We start from the raw sequence: 24,621 nt of genomic DNA on the forward strand, positions 1-24,621 counted from the left end.
CATGTCGTACTAATTTAAAATGCCCATGAAATTAAGCTTGGAATACAAATGTTATGTCCTTTTTTCTCACAACTTTATGGTTTGATTGCCTTGTACTCTGAACGATCCATATATTAAACACCAGCTTCAGCAATTATTATAATAGAAAGCAGTGGGTATAAAATGCAAAGGACTGTAGTTTCCATTCCTCAATTAGTTTCTCAACTAATATCAATCGTTTTCGATAATTTTTACAAATCAACCCACTACCAATTTCCAATATATAGAAAATCCTCATCCCCCGCTCATAAAATACATTTTTAAAAATGCCAGGACACGTTCCGCCTTATGCAGAGTCGTTTTGACGTATGATTAAAATCATGCTAAAAGCCTGACTACATGCAGGAAACATATGTTAGTCGAACTCTTTAGTATGGCTGTAATCACACGCCATTACGACTCTGCATAAGGCCCAGACTGTTTTATTTTTAATAAAGAGCTATATACTGAATTTCAGCTCTCTAAGTTGAACGGCTTGTAAGATACTCAGTTTTTTGCAAGAATTGGGACACCTACTCCCCACTAAGGATATGTGTTATAATGAAAGTGATACGCGTATGATAACTTCCCAGTTGGGATTGGGGCCTTATTATATACCAAATGTCATTTCATTTGACTTTGCAATTTGACCGTGATAATCACGCAGACATAGTTACTTTCAGTTTTTTTATACTAGGTATAATAATTCATATATTACAGGTAATTCAAATCTTTTTTCAGCAGTTAGCTTCTTTTAAAGCTCACAAGTTGTATCTCAAAATTGAACTCCTATTGCTATTGCCACTCTTACAATTGCAAATATTAAAATCCAAAAATGCCGGAGCTTTTTTCATTAGAAACAAATGAAAAAAGAAGAAAAATGGAGATCTTGAAAATAAAACGTAGACAAGCTCACCAGTGTTCAGAAGATGCTGTGTACAATGCGCTGAACAGAATGGGACGGTGGGTAGTTGGGGTTCGTTTCGTCCAATATTTCGTCCAAAGGATTTTCTTCCAGAGACATTTAGTCCAAACACATTTGGTCCAAAGGGCAATTTGTCCAAAGAACATTTCGTCCAAACGACATTTGGTCCAAAGGACATTTCGTCCAAAACACAATTGGATCAAGGAACATTTCGCCCAAAAGACATTTCGTCCAAAGGATATTTCGTCCAAAAGACAATTGGTCCAAAGGACATTTCGTCCAAAACACAATTGGTCCGAAGGACATTTCGTCCAAAACACAATTGGTCCAAGAGATATTTGGTCCAAAGGACATATCGTCCAAAAGACAATGGTCCAAGGGACATTTCGTCCAGGGATGTTTAGTTCAAAGCACATTTCGTCCAAGAACATTTGGTCCGGTAACGCTTGGGGGTCAAGGGTTTGCTTCTATTAGAAGAGTAAATGTGATGCATATAACATTATGACTCACAATGTATACCTCCCAAGTGTAACACTCCAATTTTGAAAAAAATAGGCAGGTAGATATTACACATAAAATAAACGAATACGTGTTTTTCTGCGGAAAAGTGGTTTTGGGGGGGCAAAGGCCCCTACTCAAAATTTTGAAAGTTGGCGCCCGAAAGGCAAGAAGAAGTGGACCGAAGTGTAAGAAATTGTTCACAGATATTGCAGACGTAAAATGAGTGAATACGTGTTTCGTATTGTCCTGTAAAAAAATGGTTACGTGGGGCACAGACCCCTCCAATCCTTAGATCACGAAATATCAAAAGTATTTATAAGAGTATGTAAGATGTGTGTAAAGAACATGAAGAATTGCAACGAAACTTTGAGTAGGGACAATACGCAAAAAATAAATAAATAGTTTTTTTTATTTTCTGCGAAAGATCGGTTTTAGGGGGCAAAAGCCCCCATCCAAAAGTTTGAAACTTGAGGCCCGAAAGGTCACAAGAAATGAACCAAAGTGAATGAAATTGTGCAGATATATTGTAGACATAAAATGAGGGAATACTGGTTTCGTATTTTCCTGAAAAAAGAAAAAGGGTTGGTGGGACACAGACCCCTACAAAACTTTGATCGTGAAATATCAAAAGTGCGAATAACAGTATGTAAGAAGTGCTGAAATGACATGAAGAATTGAAACCACACATGAACACATTGTGTAGGGACAATACGCAAAAATAAAACGAATACGAGTTTATTTTGTGAGGAAAAACAGTTTTAAGCGACAAAATCCCCACTCAAAATTTTGAAATTTGAGGCCTAAAAGGCAAGAAGAAGTGTACAGAATTGAATAAAACTGTGCACAGATATTGTAGAGGTAAATTGAGGTTATTGGGTTTCGTATTTTCCTGAAAAAAAAAAGCGGTTGCGTATATCACGGACCTTTTAAACTGTTGATTACGAAATGTCAAAAGTGCAAATAATTATATGTCAGAGGTTCTTAGAGAGTATGGAGAATTGCAACGAAACCTCGTATAGGGACAATTCGTAAAACAATAAACGAAACGTGTTTTGTGGCCTAGGCCTCCTCCGGAAAAAAGTAAATATTACCGTAATAGCGCAGGATGTAGTGGACCAAGGCAAATGAAATTGTGGGTAGACATTTTAGAGACCCTATGTAAGGTCTTTCGTGTTTCTGAAGTGTCCCTATCTGCTTTGCTTCAAATTTGGCACATCGACAGCAAACAGGAAATTAATCGACACGTGTTTTTGTTTATGCGGAAAAACATTGTAAGGGTTAAAGGTGCCTCATGAAATGCTACAAAATACACTATACTGTTTGTGCGTGTTGTTGATCTGCCAAATTTGAAGAAATCAGAAGGAGACACTTGTGAAACACGAATGGCCTTACTTTACGTATTCAATATCTACATACAATTTCATTCGCTTCAGTCCACACGTTCCGCCACTCAACGCCTCGGTCCGCTCAACAGTTTTTTTCTTTTCAGGAAAATATAATATCTGTGCACAATTTCATTCACTACGGTCCACTTCTTCTTGGCTTTCGGGCGTCAACTTTCAAAAGTTTGGGTGGGAGTTTTTGCACCCTATAACTCTTCTTTTGCAGAAAATAAAAAACCCGTGTTCATTTATTTTTGCGTATTGTCCATACACAAAGTTTCGTTGCAATTCTTCATGTAAATTTAAGCACGTCTGACATATTGTTACTAGCACTTTTGATATTTCATGAGCAAAGGTTTGGAGGGATCCGAGCCCTACCCAACCAATCTTTCTAGAAAAACACGAAACCCGTATTTCATCATTTTTCGTCTACAATATTTGTGCATGATTTCGTTCATTTCGGTCCATTTCTTCTTGCCTTTCGGGCGACAACTTTCAAAATTTTGGATGGGGGCTTTTGCCCCCTAAAACCGTTTTTCGGCAGAAAATAAAAAAAAACACGTATTTATTTATCTTATGTGTAGTATCTGCCTGCCAAATTTCTATCAAAATTGGAGTGTTACACTTGGAAATGTTACTTGTGTAGCTTCTCATTTCTAAAGGAAATTTTGAAATAGAGATTTATTCCGCAATTTTCTTTTCGATAAAACAAATATATGCTGAGATATTCAGAAAAAACGTAAACGCCTGAAAACTAAATGGCCACCTTTCTTTGCTTTCATTAAAAATTTTACAAAAATATAGTTTTAGCTTCGCAGAAATACAGTTGTAGCTTCGTTGGTTAAGGAATTCACCTCCCAAAATGATAAACAACATTTTGAAGAGCATACTCCCTCTTCATTTGCGGACAACATTGCTCACGCTGTTTACGCTGTTTTTATCTCTACATATGACTTACATATTCTCTATTTTATAACCCGACCGGGGTTCGATTCTCATGTTCGGGCAGTTAATTTTATATTTAAAGCGGACTTAGTGGTTAGAGGGAATAAGTACTTCACGCTGGAGGTGGGCGTGGTTAGAGTAAATATCATGCAAGCCTCCAAGTTAAATAGCAAATCAAAATAGATGTGACAAGACGCGCTGCCCCATCAGCATTTGTATACGTGCTGTTTCCGCGAGTTTTGCGTTTCGCTCACTTCGAGCGGTGTGACTAAGCGCTCCGCTCAGTATCCTTCTGAACTCTACCAATGTTGTCTAAACTTCACTGGCAACATTGACAACACAGGATGAGCAGCAGCAGTGTAGAAAGTAAGAACAGGTGGGAAGGTATAAAGAAAACAATAAAATAAAAATGCAACTATGAAGAATTATTTGTAACTGAAATAATAATGGAACAAGAAACATTTAAAGACTTGTTTCGTGTTAACCTGCAAGTCAAGGTTAGAAACTAACAAGTGGGCCGTATTCGTGAAGAAGAAAGACACTGCAAGAAAACATCGCACATTCCTATTGGGCATCGTCGTATTGAAAACACTTGCATTATACAGTTTGTTTGCATTTGTCATAGTACAAAAGATATATATATATTTAAGCAATTGAATTTAGCACGGGTTCAGGCACTAATGTCTAAGAAAAGGATTTAAACAAGTGATATGTGTATACGGTATACGACACACTAAAGCATGCTTTGTACTCGTAACCTTATAGAATTCTTTTGATATAATTGTTAAAACGTATGCGCATTAAAAAGTAAATTTAAAATATTGATACAGTATTTACCTAGAGCAATATAATAATATTCATTTCAAACACTTCACTCATAACATAATCTATTTTATTGAATACAGCATATCAGTGATAAAAGGATTAAATATAATTAAGTTTCTTGCGCCAGTCAGTATTAGTAGAAGTCAATCACTTGTATACACTCTAGAGCATCAGTAAATATAGAACGTCATGTATATAATGAGCGCACAATACGAACGCATTACTTTGTATTGAATTGTTTCAACCTTAAGCTCAAATTTGGAACATATATCCAGATCTGGAACATATACCTAGATCTTTTCAAGAATAGCAACTGCCAAAAGTCTCTGCAACGCTGCCATTAAACAGGCTCCACCATTCTTGTAACCAAAGCGTACTCTGCAGTGATGATACATTTGGCCTTCAAAAGAGAATGCTACAGGATCCCTACAATCTTCAGTTAACTCGATCTGGCAGTAGGAATGCACCAGGTCAAGGGACGTTGCACAGGTCATACCATTAAATCTTGTAAAGAGGTAATCAAGGCGTTTGACCTTCAGATTTGTCAAAGATACGAGTTTATTAAGATGGACCAAATCAAGACAGACTCTAACCTCATCCGAGTTCTTCTTTCTGACTATTACCAAGGGATGGTGATGTTTTGACACTGCAGGCTCAATGATGCCTTGACGCAACCATTTTTAGATCTGCTCCTTCGCCTTTTCTCGATAACACAGTGGAACTGGGTAAGGTCGTTTCACAATTGGATCTTCAGTGGTAACCTAGATGGTATACTTAAACTTGTTACATTTTCCTGGGAAATGAGCGAAAACTTTTGTTCTCTTCATCAGCACATTGAACAACATTTACTTGTGTTCCGGAGCAATAGGAGTATTCTGCACCACTTCTCTCACTTCTTCTAGGGTAGCGTACAGTCTCTTCAGTCGCTTTTTCCCTGACTTCCACTCTTTGGACAACAAGGCTAAAATTGAATCTCTTGAACAAGCGAGTCATACAAATATTCCACAAGAGCTTGATCCTTTATTTGTGCCAGCGCAATTCGTCTCAGGTTGCAATCTTCTCTTTGCCTTGACCTAGCTTCATTATACGAATCTTGTTGAATCAATACGCTGTTCCACTGATTTATAACTTCTTTCAGATTTTCATAATCGCATCCATATACCTGTGAGCCGCATACTTCCTCTGGATGGCATTCGCATTCACTCCATTCTTCTTCTATGACAGTTACAGGGAGATGGTAATCCACACTCAACTCATTAATCATATTATTACATGTATTTTCTTCCTCCTTCACTTCAACCATGGGTACTACGACTTCTTGCTCCCCAGTTTGAATGGTTACCATGCCATTTGCAAAATTCATTCTGACTTGAAACTTGCTCATGTAATCATGACCCAGTAGATCTTGGTTGAGCCCATCGACCACAAAAGCTCGAACATCCGTTTGTATTCCTTTAATTGTCACAGGAAGATATACTTCTCCTTTCACCATTTTCTTCCTGGTTCCACTATAATCGACAAGAAATACGTCGGGTGCTGATTTCAATTTCGGATGTGATATAATCTTCGTAATCTTTCTCCATAACTCTAAACTACATAACGTCACCTCCGCACCGATATGGACAAGTGCTTGCACAACTTCATGCAACACACTTACTCGTATAATAGCAGACCATTCTTTTATTCGTTCAAAGTCAGTCTTCACGTCGCTAATATTCTCACAATCTGTGTTATACTCCCACTCTTGTCCAGCTATACATTGAAATTTAACGCGAAAAACATTTACCTCACTCCTATACTCATACTCACGTACATATAAAGGACTATATACACCAGTATACACTTCCTCAGTTATATCCTCACATACACTTTTCTCATGGGTCTTCTCACAACACAAGTCGTACCTACCTCCGACCCGCGAGGTGGATACTTCATTTAGTTTTTTGAATCTGGACTTCCCCGAGGATCCCAACGGTGTTAAATATCCTCTTGGGAGGATCTCGGGTTATCTCTTCCATATTCTTCGTGTGTGTACGATTTCCTACCTGGCCATCTACTTCTCCTCCAAGAACATGCACGACCACGTCGTCTGCCTCGTCGATAGTTCCCGCGTCCTCGTGCACCATCTCGTCCTTCGTACGGTGATTCTTCTCTTATGTTCGCAGGCTTTGTCTTGTTATCGTCCTGGTCATTCGATATAGCTTCTACTTTAGGTTTACGAGTAACCACATCTTCACCGTCCTCCCATCTTCTAGCGCCACCTCTTCCTGTCTTCCGTCTTCCTTCCCGTGTGTAGTGAATAAGTTCAAGTCGTCGGACTCTTTCAAGAATTTCCGCTAACTCCTGGCATCGTGTCGAAACCAACTGTCTCTGTTACTGAACTGGTAGTAAAGTTATGATAGTGTTGGAAATCTGGGCTTCACTGCTCTGTGAATCCAAGTCCCTAATCTGACAAAATCTATTTGTAACAAAATGTTCAACACTCCCATCAACCTTAGGGTTGAATGGTAGTCTTAAGGCGCGTTAGCCTAGCACATGTCACGTCTTCTGAATGATAATGTCTTAAAAACATTTGCTTGAAGTCGGCATATGTGAGGAATTTGTTGTCATTGGAATAATACCATGAGAGCACTGCCTCTCCTAGTATGAACGGTAATACCTTAAGCGCCTGACTAGGTCGCACACCCATTAGAGCACACTCTCGTTCAAACTGTACAATAAACGCTTGAGCTGACAAATCACCTCTGTCTGGTGGATAATGCGTGAACGATTTTATATCCGTTAATCGCAATTTCAATTCCTCTTTGCCTTCTTCCTTTTCCATTTCCTCCCTATAGTCCTGAGCTTCTTCCAAATACGCTCCACGACGGTTTGTTAGACTTCTGGTGTTTTCATTCTCGTTGCCATTAGAGGGAAGTTGTCTTCTTTGTCGGTTTCTTCTTCTTTCCGTCTTTGGGGGCCATCCATCTTGTTCTGAATACCCGCTCTCATCTGAAGAACTGGTCTTAATCCGTCTCCTCCGTCTTCTCCGATAATTTGGGTGCACCTCAGGTTCCTTGCTCCGAGAAGCCGCCGTACTATTGAGGGCACTTGTTCCACAGCAGGTACCACTGGAATCACTAATATTGCGCCTTCCATCTAGGCTTGGAGATTGAGCAGGATTGTATGTCCGCTTCACTTCTGTTTCCTCTTCTACGCCTGAACTATGTCTTCGCCATTCCTCCTCGATCCTTTGTTGAAGTGACGCGATTGCTACCTCCTGACAAGCCAACTTTTCTTGTACTTTCCACAGTTCCGAAGTGTTTTGCCACATGACAGCCTTCGACTGACTCACTTCCGCGCGACACTTTTGCAGTTTATCATTCATCACCGCGTTGGTTCTAATCATTCTTCCAGAAACCTCTTCTCTCAACTTTCTACATTCATCAGTCTTCAACAGGACCTTTAACTCTTCTTTGGCTAAACGATCTATGTGTGCCGTAGTCACCTGTAACACCTCATGCTTCACTTCTGCAATCTCATCCTTCATCCTGTCCTTACATTGTGCCATACGTGCTACGCTGCTCTTCGATACCAGATCGATTCTTTTATTTACTTCTTCAAATTGCTCACTCGCCTTTTTCTCTGTTAGTATTGCCACTTCGAGTTTTAAAACGGTATATAATAATATCAGTGACGGTGACGGTAACGGTGGAGGGTGGTAATGTTTAAAATATTAAACAAATTTTTAATAACCTCCCGTTATCCGGAATCTCGGTAGCAGGAGCGCACGCTCCGAAAACAGTGTATCAAGAAATAGTGAACTCAAATAAGAATAGCAATATTAATACTACAACACTCTTGGGTCGTATTCGACAACTTACCATTTAAGCCTTCAATATAAATCCCCACACTGATGTTATTCACGAAGTTGTTAGACGTAGCGTGGACCTAGAGAGATGATACAAGACTCAGAATTTTCAGAATACACTTGCGTAAACTTGTTATTGAAAACCATGTGTATTTATTTATTATATTTATTTCTATATTACCACATTCTATCACAAAACGGTATTCATATACACAATGGATAATCCTCACCACTAGTGAACAGTATTTTGACGTAAGCAGTCGCTTCAATAATGGCTTGGTAACATCCCTAATTTTAATTATTGATCCCGCTCAACATAAAACTGAGATTGACAAGTACTCAAAAGAAATAAGCTATATAAAACAAGCAAACATACAAAATACTATATACAACAAAAATAATAATAATACATGTAATAAGCGTCCTCTACGATACTTCTAAAAGTCCTTTCAGAATACATGAAAGTCCAGACTACAATAGCAAATTATATTATTTCATATGTCTAGAAAGAATTGTTTTAGAGAAGCTTAATCTTTTATTTATTTTTATATTTATTATTTTTAATTAATTCCTTTTTACTGATGCACTGAACTATTATAATGTACTGGCCACTTTGGTATAATTGTTTCTATCTTCAGTTCTGTCTTTACCCGAACAGATGATTCACTAGTGCAATACTGGTTTACATACAAAGTGACTAACTAAATGACAATTGATGGTCACGACTGGCAAACTTTTATTTAGATTGAATTTAATTTAGTAGTGATACTTCAAACATTCTTCACAGATAAATAGGTTAGTTAGCACAGTTTTCAGAAATAATACATTTATGTAACGATGTTATATTACTACTGTAGTTGTTAGATATTTTTATAGCTATAAATTGAAGTTATGCTATTATATAGGCCTATATCAAATATAGATTGATTTTCTTTCAAGCACTTTTTCTGGATATATGCTCGAAATTTGAGCTTAAGACTAAAAGAATTCAATGCAAAGTAATACGTTCATATTGTGCGCACATTATATATACACGACGTTCTATATTTACTGATCCTCTAGAGTGTATACAAATTATTAACTTGTACTAATATTGACTGGCGCAAGAAACTTTATATTTACTTGTTGTAGCACTGATATGCAGTATTCAATAAAATAGGTTAGGTTATGAGTGAAGTATTTGAAATAAATATTATTATATCGGCTTACATAAATAATGTATCAATATTTTAGATTTACTTTTCATATGCGCATATGTTTTTACGGTTATATCAAAAGAATTCTATAAGGTTACGAGTGCAAAGCATGATTTAGTGTGTCGTATACCGTATACACATATCACGTAGTGTGTTGTGAGAACGAACGAATTCTTTTCGTTGACTTTAGTACGTGAATTCACATTAAATTCAATTGCTCAAATATGTCTTTTATTTTACTATGACTCTTGCAAACTAAGTATAGAATCCAAGTATTTCAAGTACGACACTCTCCAAACGTAATATGCTATTTTTACTTGCAGTGTCTTGCTTCTTCACAAATACGGCTTACTTGTTAGCTTTAAACATGTTCAGTTTTTCTTACTTTGACCGGCAGGTTAAAACTAGTCCTTAAAAGTTTCTTGTTCTATTATTAATTCACTTGCAAATAATTCTTCATAGTTGCATTTTTATTTTATTCTTCTCTTTATACCTTCCCACTTGTTCTTACTTTTTACACTGCTGCTGCTGATCATGTATTGTCAATGTTGCCAGTCAAGTCTAGATAGCTATAGCTAAGGCGGAGTTCAGAAGGTTATTGAGCGGAGCGCTCAGTCACACCGCTCGAAGTGAGCGAAACGCAAAACTTGCGAAAACAACGGGTGCACAAATGCTGATGAGGCAGCGTGTCCTGTCACATATGGCGTCCGAATAGTTTGATTCCTGCGCCGTCACTAAGCATTCAAAGATTAACTTTCACTTAGTTCCGCCGATACTTATAAAAACAAGGTAATACACAAACAAATGAAACCTGACACATATACTTAAATACATATATACATAATATTTCGAAAAATGTACAGCTCGCAATCTATTCGCAGTATTCATCAGGCAAGTCCTTTGAAAGTTGACTGGCATAATTCCCTTCTGCGTTCTTCCGCCATTTACAGTATTGTTCCTTAGTGGGCTTCCACAATTTACATTGATGTTCGGATCGGAGTCCTATCAATTTCCCACTGTTCGAATCAATCAGCTCCACAACCTTAAGACTTCGCTTGCGAACACATAAGTATGGTCCTGAGTACAGGTATGGTCCTGACTCAGACGCTTGTGAAGAATAGTTGCAATCAAGAGTGAATTTCGTGGACTGTTAGTTGTGTAGTGGGTGGAACATGGGTGGAAATCGGCGTAATCGAAAAATAGACAGTGCAAGTGCAAGTGAATCTGGTGTTGCGGCCATGTCAGACTCAGATAAAGTAGTGTGTTGTGAGGACCCAGCTAGAGATGAGTATCATGTACAATGTTGTCTGTGTGATCGCTGGTTTCACCGCGTGTGTAGTCAAATGACAGAAGAACAATGGAATGGAGAAAATGAACTCGAGGATGATGCATCCGTTGAGTCGTTATGGAAGTGTGGACAGTGCAACCCACATAAGGCGATGGAGACGGGAGAACGAAGTTTGTCTTTGGATGCAATAGAGCAGAAGCTTATCCGGATGTTTGAGAAGTATAATGAAAAGGAACAATGTGGGCTGAGATCGAAAATCAAGGAAGATTTTCAGATTGAGATGAAGGTCATTCAGAAGGATTTACGGGATAGTAGAGAACAATTGGAGAACAAGATTGAAGAAGTTAGCAGGAAATGTGACAGGACGAACGCCTTGTTAACTCAACAAGTAAATGAACGGTCACGAAAGATGGACGGAACTCAGCAGGAGATTCAAGATTTGAAGAATACAGTCTGTAAACTTGAGGAAGTGGCAATACTTACAGAGAAAAAGGTGAGTGAGCAATTTGAAGAAGTAAATAGAAGAATCGATCAGGTATCGAAGAGCTGTGTAGCAGGTATGACACAATTGCAGGACAGGATGCAGGATGAGATTGCAGATGTGAAGCATGAGGTGTTACAGATGACTACGGCACACATAGAAGATCGTTTAGCCAAAGAAGAATTAAAGGTCCTGCAGAAGACTGATGAATGTAGAAAGGTGATAGAAGAGGTTTCTGGAAGAATGATAAGAGCCATCGCGGTGATGAATAATCAACTGCAAGAGTGTCACGCGGAAGTGAGTCAGTCGAAGGCTGTCATGTGACAAAACACTTCGGAACTGTGGAAAGTACAAGAAAAGTTGGCTTGTCAGGAGGTAGCAATCGCGTCACTTCAACAAAGGATCGAGGAGGAATGGCGAAGACATAGTTCAGGCGTAGAAGAGGAAACAGAAGTGAAGCGGACATACAATCCTGCTCAATCACCAAGCTTAGATGGAAGGCGCAATAGAAGTGATTCCAGCGGTACCTACTATGGAAGAAGTGCCCTCAACAGTACGGTGGCTTCTCGGAGCAAGGAACCTAAAGTGCACCCAAGTTATCGGAGAAGACGGATCAAGACCAGTTCGTCCGATGAGAGCGGGTATTCAGAAGAAGATGGATGGCCTCCGAAGACGGAAAGAAGAAGAAACCGACAAAGACAGCTTCCTTCTAATGGGAACGAAAATGGAAACGCCAGAAGACCAACGAACCGTCGCGGAGCCTCTTCGGAAGTATCTCAGGACTATAGGGAGGAAATGGAAAAGGGAGAAGACGAAGTGGATTTGAAATTGCGATTAACGGATATAAAATCGTTCATGCATTATCCAGCAGAGAGAGGTGATTTGTCAGCTCAAGCATTTATAATACACTTTGAACGAGAGTGCGCTCTAATGGGTGTGCGACCTAATCAGGCGCTTAAGATATTACCGTTCGTAGTAAGAGACGCAGTGCTGTCATGGCATTATTCAAATGTGAATAAATTCATCACGTATCTCGAACTCAAGCAAATGTTTTTAAGACATTATCATTCAGAAGACGTGACGTGTGCTAGGCTAACGCACCTTAAGACTGTACCATTCAACCCTAAGGTTGATGGGAGTGTTGAACGTTTTGTTACAAATTGATTTTGTCAGATTAGGGACTTGGATTTCCAGAGCATTGAAGCTCAGATTTGTAACACCATCATAACTTTACTACCAGTTCAGTATCAGAGACAGTTGGTTTCATGACGAGACCAGGAGTTAGCAGACATTCTTGAAACAGTCCGACGACTTGAACTGATTCACGACACATGGAAAGCAAAACGGAAGACAGGAAGAGATGGCGCTAGAAGGTGGGAGGACGGAGAAGAGTTGATCACTCGTAAACCTAAAGTAGGAGCTATATCGAAGGACCAGGAGGACAACAAGACAGAGCCTGTGAACACAAGACAAGAATCACTGGATGAAGGACGAGATGGTGCACGAGGACGAGGGAACTATTGACGAGGCGGTCGTGGACGTTCTTGGAGGGGAAATAGACGGCCAGGAAGGAAATGGTACACACACGAAGAATATGAAGGAGATGATCCGAGATCTTCCCAAGAGAATATTCAACACCTCTGGAATTCTCGAGGATGACCAGATTCAAAAAAAACTAAATGAAGTATCCACCTCGCGGGTCGAAAGTAGGTACGACTTGTGTTGTGAGAAAACTCAGGAGAAAAGTGTAAGTGAGGATATACCTGAGGAAGTGTATAGGGATGTATATAGTCCTTTATATGTCCGTGAGTATGAGTCTAGGAATGAGATAAATATTTTTCGAGTTAAATTTCAATGTATAGCTGGACAAGAGTGGGAGTATAACACAGATTGTGAGAATATTGATGACGTGAAGACTGACTTTGAACAAATAAAGGAATGGTCTCGTATCATACGAGTGTGTTAAATGAAGTTGTGCAAGCACTTGTCGATAGCGGAGCGGAGGTGAAATTATGTAGTTTAGAGTTATGGAGAAAGATTACGAAGATTATATCACATCCGAAATTGAAATCAGCACCCAACGTAGTTCTTGTCGATTATAGTGGAACCAGGAAGAAAATGGTGAGAGGAGAAGCATATCTTCCTGTGACAATTAAGGAGATAAAGACGAATGTTCGAGCTTTTCTGGTCGACGGGCTCAACCAAGATCTTCTACTGGGTCGTGATTACATGAGCAAGTTTTAAGTCAGAATGAATTTTGGAAATGGCAAGGTAACCATTCAAACTGGGGTGCAAGAAGTCCTAGTACCCATGGTTGAAGCGAAGGAGGAAGAAAATACATGTAATAATATGATTAATGAGTTGAGTGTGGGTTACAATCTTCCTGGAAACGTCATAGAAGACTGGAGTGAATGCGAATGCCATCCAGAGGAAGTATGCGGCTCACAGGTATGTGGATGTGATTATGAAGATCTGAAAGAAGTTTTAAATCAGTTTAACAGCGTATTGATGCAACAAGAAGATTCGTATAATGAAGCTAGGTCAAGGCAAAGAGAAGATTGCAACCTGAGACGAATTGCGCTGGCACAAATAAAGGATCAAGCTCTTGTGGAATATTTGTATGACCCGCTTGTTCAGGAGATCCAATGTTCGGCTTGCATCCAAAGAGAGTGGAAGTCAGGGAAAAAACGACTGAAGAGAGTCTGTACGCTACCCTAGAAGAAGTGAGAGAAGTGGTTCAGGAAACTCCTATTGCTTCGGAACACAAGGAAATGTTATTCAATGTGCTGATGAAGAGAAGAAAAGTTTTCGCCCATTTCCCAGGAAAATGTAACAAGTTTAAGTATACAATCCAGGTTACCACTGAAGATCCAATTGTGAAACGACCTTACGCAATTCCACTGTGTTATCGAGATAAGTCGTGGGAGCAGATCCAAATATGGTTGCGTCAAGGTATCATTGAGCCTGCAGTGTCAAAACATCACCATTCCCTGGCAATAGTCAGAAAGGGGAACTCAGATGAGGTTAGAGTCTGTCTTGATTTGGTCCAACTTAATAAATTCGTATCTTTAACAAATCTGAAGGTTGAACGCCTCGATGACCTCTTTGCAAGATTTAATGGTATGACGTGTGCAACGTCCATTGACCTGGTGCATTACTACTGTCAGATCGAGTTAACTGAAAAATGTAGGGATCTTGTAGCATTCTGTTTTGAAGGCCAGATGTATCGGCATTGCAGAGTACCCTTTGGTTACAAGAACGGTGGAGCTTGTTTAATGGCTGCGTTGCAGAGAGTGTTGGGAGTTGCTTTTCTTGAAAAGATCTTGCTGTATATAGATGATATTTTAATTCCCGGGACTGATCCAGTAGCTCATATCGAGTTGTTAGATCAAGTATTGTATAAGTTAGAGCAAGCAATTATGACAGTCAATTTAAAGAAATGCACATTTATTGTACCTGAGGCAAATTTCTTAGGTTTCGTGGTAACACCGGTAGGGATAGCGAAAAATCCAGAGTACGTGTATATAGTTAAGTCGTTGCCAAGGCCAACAACTATAAAAACATTGCAAAGGACCTTAGGATTTTTTCAGTGTTGCTCCAAGTTTATACATGATTTTGCTCGTAAGTCAGCACCTTTATACCAGCTGCTTAAACAAGGGAAGAAATGGACCTGGTTGCCTGAACATACGAATTGTTTCGAGGAAATAAAAAATGAGATCTCTAAAAATATACTTTTGGGGTATCTATATATGTCAAAAGACTTCATTATCATAGTCGATGGCTCGACTATTGGGACTGCTGCTATTCTGACACAAGAGTATGAAGATGGGAAACGAGTTATTGGTTTCACTGGACACATACTTAAGCCTTGCGAATCTCGCTATGCCATTACCGAAATAGAGATGTTGGGTGTGGTGAAGGCTATAAGAAAATGGCGTAATCTATTGATCGGGCATCATGTGATCGTACAAACTGACCATCAAACATTAGTGCACTTTAAGAACATAAAATATTGGAATACAAGGCTGTATCGGTGGTGTATCGAGATGCAAGATGTAGAGTTGGAAATCCAATACATACCAGGAGTAACCAATGTAGTAGCGGATACTTTGTCTCGTATTACCGTATGCGAAACACCTAGAATTGTTACAATTTTGAATTTTCATGTCCTTCCAGGAGATTTAGCAAATATGACCAGTGAGGATGGGAAGCAATACCAGCGTTAAGATCGACAGTTAATGAAGTATATTGATGCTCTAGAGCAAGATCAGACCTATGTATCAGAAATAAGTTGGGGTAAATCTGTACGACTGTATTATAAGATCCAACAAGGTGTGCTGTTAAAACGTGATTTTCATTTGAAAGATAAATGGAGGATAGTTGTACCCAAAAGTTTAGTAAAGAGAGTACTGAGATGTTACCATGATGACAGTAGTCATTTTGGCTATGCGAAGATACACACGATGCTTCTAGAAAATTTCGTTTTGGGAATACATGTATACTGATGAGCGACAATACATCTGCAATTGTGTATTATGTATGAGACACAAAGCTGATCCTAATCCTCTCCCAAGGAAGTTACAGTCAGTCACCGTTTCGAGAGCCCGAGAGTTACTATCAGTTGATGTAGTAGGGAAGCTTCCAACCAGCAAGTCAAACATGGCATATGTGTCCACGTGCATGGTGTGTTTATCAAGCATCTAGTAGCGTATCGAATGAGACGAAATACAACTGCTGCCATTCTGATGTGCCTGGATTTGTATTTTATGCATTTAGGTATTCCGGACGCCATTATATGTGACAACGGTCCATGTTTTGTATCTAGTAAGTTCCTAGGGTCAATGGCTAGTAAAGGAGTTAAAGTGTATCACACCACACCATACCATCCTCAAGCAAATCCCGTGGAGAGGATGCATGGAGAAATTAATAGGCTTTGGAGTTTGTATTGTGCTGAACAACATGTCGATTGGAGTAAGCACTTATAGAATATCGTTATGTTACCCAATTACAATATTGTGGAGAATCTGAACGTTGCTCTAGTCCAAGCAGATCTAAACGTGAAGGGTGTAACGCTTGTGATAAAACGACTGTTCCAAAAGGAGACTGATGAAGACGGGAATTCGTGGGACAACCGGCTACTTATGATTGCACACCGTAAGAAGTCTCAGATGGCGAAGAAGAATCAACGTACCAACGAAAAAATGACATCAGATCGGCATGCTAAAGTAGGCGATCTTATATTCCTCAGGACACATCCCATCAGTGATGCAGCAGCACAGCAGATAAAACAGATGTTTGATCTGTACTCAGGAACATACTTATGTGTTCGCAAGCCGTCTTAAGGTTGTGGACCTGATTGATCCGAACAATGGGAAATCGATAGGACACCGATGCGAACATCAGTGTAAATTGTGGAAGCCCACTAAGGAACAATACTGTAAATGGCGGAAGAACGCAGAAGGGAATTATGCCAGTCAACTTTTAAAGGACTTGCCTGATGAATACTGCGAATAGATTGCGAGCTGTACATTTTTCGAAATATTGTGTATATATGTATATAAGTATATGTGTCATGTTTCATTTGTTTGTGTATTATCTTGTTCTTATAAGTATCTGTGTAACTAAGTGAAAGTTAATTTTTGAATGCTTAGTGACGGCGCAAGGATCAAAATATTCGGACGCCATATGTGACAGGACACGCTGCCCCATCAGCATTTGTATAAAAGTTTAGCGTTTTGCTCACTTCGAGCGGTGTGACTGAGCGCTCCGCTCAGTATCCCTCTGAACTCTACCAATGTTGTCTAAACTTCACTGGCAACATTGACAACACAGGATCAGCAGAAGCAGTGTAGAAAGTAAGAACAGGTGGGATGGTATAAAGAAAAGAATAAAATAAAAATGCAACTATGAAGAATTATTTGTAACTGAATTAATAATGGAACAAGAAACTTTTAATCACTTGTTTTGTGTCAACCTGCCAGTCAAGATAAGAAACTAACAAGTGCACCGTATTTGTGGAGAAGAAAGACACTGCAAGTAAACATCGCACATTTCTTTTGGGCATCGTCCTACTGAAAACACTTGCATTATACAGTTTGTTTGCATTCGTCATAGTAAAAAAGATATATATTTAAACAAATGAATATAGCACGGATTCACGTACTAATGTCTAAGAAAAGGATTTAAACAAGTGATATGTGTATACCGTATACGACACACTAAAGCATGCTTTGTACTCGTAACCTTATAGAATTCTTTTGATATAATCGTTGAAACATATTCGCATTAAAAAGTAAATTTAAAATATTGATACAGTATTTACCTAGGGCAATATAATAATATTCATTTCAAATACTTCACTCATAACCTAATCTATTTTATTGAATACAGCATATCAGTGATACAAGGATTAAATATAATTAAGTTTCTTGCGCCAGTCAGTATTCGTAAAAGTCAATCACTTGTATACACTCTAGAGGATCAGTAAATATAGAACGTCATGTATATAATGAGCGCACAATACGAACGCGTTACTTTGCATTGAATTCTTTTAGTCTTAAGCTCAAATTTGGAGCATATATCCAGAAAAAGCGCTTGAAAGAAAATCAATTTATATTTGATATATGCCTATATAATAGGATAACTTCAATTAATAGCTATAAAAATATCTAAGAACCACAGTAGTAGTATAACATCCTTATGTAACTGTTATTTTTGAAAACTGTGCTAACTAACCTATTTATCTGTGAAGAATGTTTGAAGTATCAGTACTAAGTTGAATTAAACCTAAATAAAAGTAAGCCAGTCACGATTATCAAGTGTCAATTAGTTAGTCAGTTTGAATTCAAATTGGTATTACAATTGTGAATCATCTGTTCGGGCAAAGACAGAACTGAAGATAGAAACAATTATACCAAGTGGCAAGTATAATATAGTAGTTCAGTGCATCCGTAAAAAGAAAATAATTAAAAATAAGAAATACAAATATAGACAAATGGTCAAACTTCTTTGAAACAATTCTTTCTATACACTTGAAATAACATAATTTGCTACTGTCGTCTGGACTTTTGTTTACTCTGAAAAGACTTTTAGAAATATAGCAGCGATACCTTATTGCATGTACTATTATTAATTTTTTTGTATATAGTATTTTGTATATTTCCTTGTTTTATATATCTTATTTAGTTGACTACTTGTCAATCTCAGTTTTAAGTTGAACGGTATCAATAATTAAAATTAGGAATGTTACCAAGTCATTATTGAAGCGACTGTTTACGTCAAAATATTGTTCACTTGTGGTGAGGATTATCCGCTGTGTATATGAATACTGTTTTGTGATAGAATGTGGTAATATAGAAACAAATATAATAAATAAATACACATGGTTTTCAATAACAAGTTTACGCAAGTGTATTCTGAAAATTCTGAGTCTTGTATCATCTCTCTACGTCCACGCTACGTCTAACAACTTCGTGAATAACATCAGTGTGGGGATTTATATTGAAGGATTAAATGGTAAGTTGTCGATTACAACCGAAGGTTGTTGTAGTAATAATATTGGTATTCTTATTTGAGTTCACTATCTCTTGATACACTGTTTTCGGAGCGTGCGCTTTTGCTACCGAGATTCCGGATAACGAGAGGTTATTAAAAATTTGTTTAATATTTTAATCACCAACACCCTCCACCGTTACCGTTAGCGTTACATAAACTCATGTTGAGGTTGCGCTCGCGCGTACTCACCATCTTTGACGTGTCCGTCTATTATGCTTCCAAGTACCTGTACCTATTGCCAGGAATTCCTGTGGTGATTGATGTATGAAACATGGCAAAGATTATTGGAAACAAACAAATACACAGAATAAATTTTACTTGAAGAAAAGGTATTGTACACTTAACATTTACTTACGTGCAACTTTTATGAATATAATTTTGTTTATACATTTACTTTGATATTCTTTTAGTACCTTCTTTTTTATTTTTAGCTCATTTCACTTTTTACGAAAAAAAGAGCAAGGTGTTAATTCAAAATGATATGAAATATTGTCGTAGGCGGCTTATTTTGAGGTTGGTAATATTTTACCACTTAGCCCACGTTGGTTCACTAAACACTTTTCTGCACTACACTTTAATTACAGAGGTTTTAGGTGGGATTTTGTGTTATTCCATTGAAAAGGAATCTATTTCCGTTTTCTTATACTGATGACGATTTCGTGGTTCCATTCTGGTTACTTCGCCTTTCATCTTCCCATTGCGAAGTTTATGATAAAATCACTAAACATTCGATAATTTGATGGTACATCAAATGGATTTATTCTTTGAGATAACTTATGCCATCTTGCAACGAATATTAACGTAATCTACTACGAAGATTAAATTTTCTTATAAACCAACGTGAATGTAACTGGTTCTTACGACGTGCGTTCATGTCATTTTAAGTAATTTGCATAAAATTGGAATGTGTTCACTAATTTCCACAAACCACTTATATCTTGAAACTATGTTCACTCTCCAAACGTTTTAGAATATTAATTTTATAACACTATAACAGATGAACAATTTCTTTGCAGATTTTCATTGCATTCGGTTTGTCTAGTCGTTCGTTGAGTTCATGATGTTTTCCTGATGCCGTCTTTCGCGCCATCAACCACAATGTTCATTTTCCTACGCTTGTTCATAATAGTGCGTAGTCTTACAATATTGTTGGATGACATTCGCTCATAGTTAATATGTGTATTATGGAGTTTTATACCTACTTGCCGTAAAAATATAACAATTAAAATATCAAAAGAGTCTAATTTAGTTTCCGTGGGTGAGGTATAAACAGCAACCAAACATATACAATCTATATATCAATCGATTCAGTTTGACAAAACAAATCGATCGATGCCAAATTTAACTACTTCCGGTTAACCACTTCCGGTTTACTGAGCCAAATTTAGTTTCTGGGGGGTATAATCAGCAACGAGACATATACAATCTATATATCAATCGATTCAGCTTGACAAAACAAATCGATCGATACCAAATTTAACTACTTCCGGTTAACAACTTCCGGTTTACTGAGGATAATTTAGTTCTCGGGGGTGGGGTATAATCAGCAACGAAACATATACAATCTATATATCAATCGATTCAGCTTGACAAAACAAATCGCTCGATACCAAATTTTACTACTTCCGGTTAACCACTTCCGGTTTACTGAGCCTAATTTACTTTCCCGGGGTGAGGTATAATCAGCAACAAAACATACACAATCTATATATCAATCAGTTCAGCTTGACAAAACAAATCGATCGATACCATATTTAACTACTTCCGGTTTACTGAGCCTAATTTAGTTTCCGGGAGTATGGTATAATCAGCAACCAAACATATACAATCTATATATCAATCCATTCAGCTTGACAAAGAAAATTGCTCGATACCAAATTTAACTACTTCCGGTTAACCACTTCCGGTTTACTGAGCCTAATTTAGTTTCCGGGGGTGAGGTATAATCAGCAACAAAACATACACAATCTATATATCAATCAGTTCAGCATGACAAAACAAATCGATCGATACCTTATTTAACTACTTCCGGTTTACTGAGCCTAATTTACTTTCCGGGGGTGGGGTATAATCAGCAACCAAACATATTGAACCTATATATCAATCCATTCAGCTTGACGAAACAAATCGATCGATACCAAATTTAACTACTTCCGGTCAACCACTTCCTGTTTACTGAGCCTAATTTAGTTTCCGGGGGTGAGGTATAATCAGCAACAAAACATACACAATCTATATATCAATCAGTTCAGCATGACAAAACAAATCGATCGATACCTTATTTAACTACTTCCGGTTTACTGAGCCTAATTTAGTTTCCGGGGGTATGGTATAATCAGCAACCAAACATATACAATCTATATATAAATCCATTCAGCTTGACGAAGCAAATCGATCGATACCAAATTTAACTACTGCTGGTTTACTGACTCTAATTTAGTTTCCGGGGGTGGGGTATAATCCCCAACGAAACATATACAATCTATATATCTATCGATTCAGTTCGACAAAGCAAATCGATTGATACCAAATTTAACTACTTCCGGTTAACCACTTCCGGTTTACTGAGCCTAATTTAGTTTCGGGGATGGGGTATAATCAGCAACCAAACATATAAAATCTATATATCAATCCATTCAGCTTGACGAAACAAATCGATCGATACCAAACTTACCTACTTTCGGTTAACCAGTTCCGGTTTAGTGAGCCTAATTTAGTTACCGGGGCCTAATTTAGTTTAAATCTTTTAATAAAGTGGATACTTTCAAAAATCTACCATAACACTACAAGATGTGCTAGGCATGTGCCATTTAGGTGTCTCAGCTACTTTTTGGGTACGCGACAATTGGTAGATATGGTATTCATCTGTTAAGTATGTACTTCAGCTAGCTAAAGTTTTAGGTGCTTGTTATACCTAACTGATATTTGCGACTATGTACCACAAATGTAGCATTTATATACCTGGCTCAGTTTAGCACTGTGATAATCATTTGTTTTTATATCGTCATTTGGGACATATATCTTTCATGCTCGAGGTACTTACTTTAGGTGCATACGTTTTTAGATACTTATGATATAATTGATATCTGCAGCGACACACGAATGACAGTCAGCTCTTTGCACCTGCTCATGCGCAGTAACATGCAATGGTTTCTCGCGCTTTTTGCTCCACTTTCTGTCCTAGTACACAATCGCTTAAAAAAAAGTAGCAACAAATGCATGAAATTTGGGAGATAAATGTAGAAGAAAGAAATGACATAACTGATGAATAAAAATTAAGATGAATGTTTCATACCTATGTGAACAATTAATTATTTACGTACTTAGGGATAACGAATTGTATTTTCTTAGATGCCAACTGTCACCGATCATTTGAAAGTGAAAATGGAAGAACCATGAAATAAAGTAAACAGAAGCGCGTCATTTTGTTATAAAATTACATGGCGAGAGGATTTTATCTGATCCCAAATGGTTATCGTCGAATAAACAGGGTTACAACAGCACTCTGAGTAGCCAAATTAAGAATACCTCAAGGATTTATCCCTCTACAAGCAACATTTTCCCCATCGACTTCGTGGCCATGTCGGAAGAGAACGCGCCTAGTAATCAAATGGTTGTTGGTTCACGCCCACTCTGAGGCACATTTTTTTACTTGGTTAAAGTGTTTTTTAGACTCACCTTAATGTAAGCATATTACGCATATAGGCGATTTAACATGTTTTGGGTGAATAATTATGTGGTTCATTGATGCTTGGGGCATGAGGAACCTTCTTGGAACATGCTAGGTAAGTTTCCCAGGCATGTGCTTAGGGGCGGACATAGACTGTGACTATCGCTTGCCATCCATGTGGTTTCCCTCTCACAGGTACATAAGGCACATACTGGGCACATTTCCATGTACCTGAGGGAACATGATAGGCAGTGCTTCCTATATAATTGTGCTGTTAGTTTAGGATCAATATTAACAGACCAAAACGATATCTACGAAGAAATAAGATCTCGACTGAAAGAAGGGAATTTGTGTTATTATTCAGATCAGAATCTTTTATCTTCAAGAATTCTGACGTAGATTTTGAAGCTTAACATCTACAAAACAATAATCATCCCTGTTGAACTGTATGGTTTTGAAACTGGTAGCTTACTCTGAGAGAACACAGACTGAGAGTATTAGAGAATAAAATCCCTAGGTGAATATTCGCTCACAAGAACGACAGGAGTGGGAAATGGCGGAAATTTCATAACGATGAACTGCATAACTTATATTGTTTATCAAACATTATAAAGGTTATGAAATCTAGGTAGCTCAGGTGGGCAGGTCATGTAGCCAGATTGGAAGAAAATAAGAGTGGTTTGAAAGTTTAAACTGGAAATCCAATTGGAGAAAGACCAATAGGAAGATCCTAGGTGAAGATAGGACAATATTAAAACGTATCTCGCAAAATTGGAATATAAAGTAGAAACTGGATCCTGTTGCCTAAGGAGAGAAGTGAATGGAGAGTTTTTGTGAATGCAGCATTCAACCTTCAGCCTCTATAGTCCTTAGAGTTAGTTAGCAGGAAATTTTGCTTAAGAACAAAACAAAAACATGAAAAAGCATTACGTGAACAGAGAACATTAAGAATTTCGATGTTTTTATTTCGGTTATGTAGTTGCATCTACGAGAAGTTAACCCTTGCTTTCAAATTTCAATTCAATACCAAAATCTTTTGTTATTGATTGTTTTAAAGAAAAATCGTTTGTTTGGCAAAAATAAGAAGATATTTAAAGTTGATTTGGAAGGATAACTTTACACTGGCCCTGTACTTTCAAATATCGGTTCGAAATCGAAGCCAATCATTTGTGTTTCGTTTGATATTGATTGTTTTGAAGAAAAAAATGTTCTAAAAAAACGTAAGGGTTACAAAATACAGTTGGGGGAGAAACTTCACACTGGCCCCTCTTAGTTTCAAATTTTGATTCGAAAACGAAGTCAAGAGATTGTTTTTCGTTTGTTATTGATTGTTTTGAAGTAAAAATAGTTTGTTTCGAAAAACGTAATGAGATATTTATCCAATAATCGAGGGAGTTCCGAGGCAAATTCACACTGGCCTCTCCAATACTTTCAAATTTTGCTTTAAAAGTAAAGCCAATCTTTTGTTTTCTGTTTCGTATTAATTTATTTGAAGAGAAAAAATACATCTTGTTTCGAAAATATATAGATTGTATATGTTTGGTTACTGATTATACCCCACCCCCGGAAACTAAATTAGGCTCAGTAAACCGGAAGTAATTGAATTTGGTTTCGATCGATTTGCTTTGTCAAGCTGAATTGAATGATATATAGATTGTATATGTTTGGTTGCTGTTTATACCTCACCCACGGAAACTAAATTAGATTCAGTTAACCGGAAGTAGTTAAGTTTGGTATCGATCGATTTGTTTTGACAAGCTGAATCGATTAATATATAGATTGTATATGTTTCGTTGCTGATTATGCCCCACCCCCTGAAACTAAGTTAGGCTCAGTAAACCGGAAGTGGTTAACCGGAAGTAGTTAAATTTGGTATCGATCGATTTGATTTGTCAAGCTGAATCGATTGAGATATAGATTGTATATGTTTCGTTGCTGATTATACCCCCCCAGAAACTAAATTAGGCTCAGTAAGCCGGAAGTGGT

General features: G+C 37.8%; 1 protein-coding gene across 1 annotated transcript in view; it reads left to right on the forward strand.

The window, feature by feature from the left end:
* LOC145676023 (uncharacterized) overlaps positions 1–24,621 on the forward strand; it is a 62,977-nt gene that overhangs the window by 27,289 nt on the left and 11,067 nt on the right. The window lies entirely within an intron of this gene.

The sequence above is a fragment of the Thermobia domestica genome, chromosome 18 (assembly GCF_964235325.1).
Source record: "Thermobia domestica chromosome 18, izTheDome1.hap1.1, whole genome shotgun sequence".
Lineage (NCBI taxonomy): Eukaryota > Metazoa > Arthropoda > Insecta > Zygentoma > Lepismatidae > Thermobia > Thermobia domestica.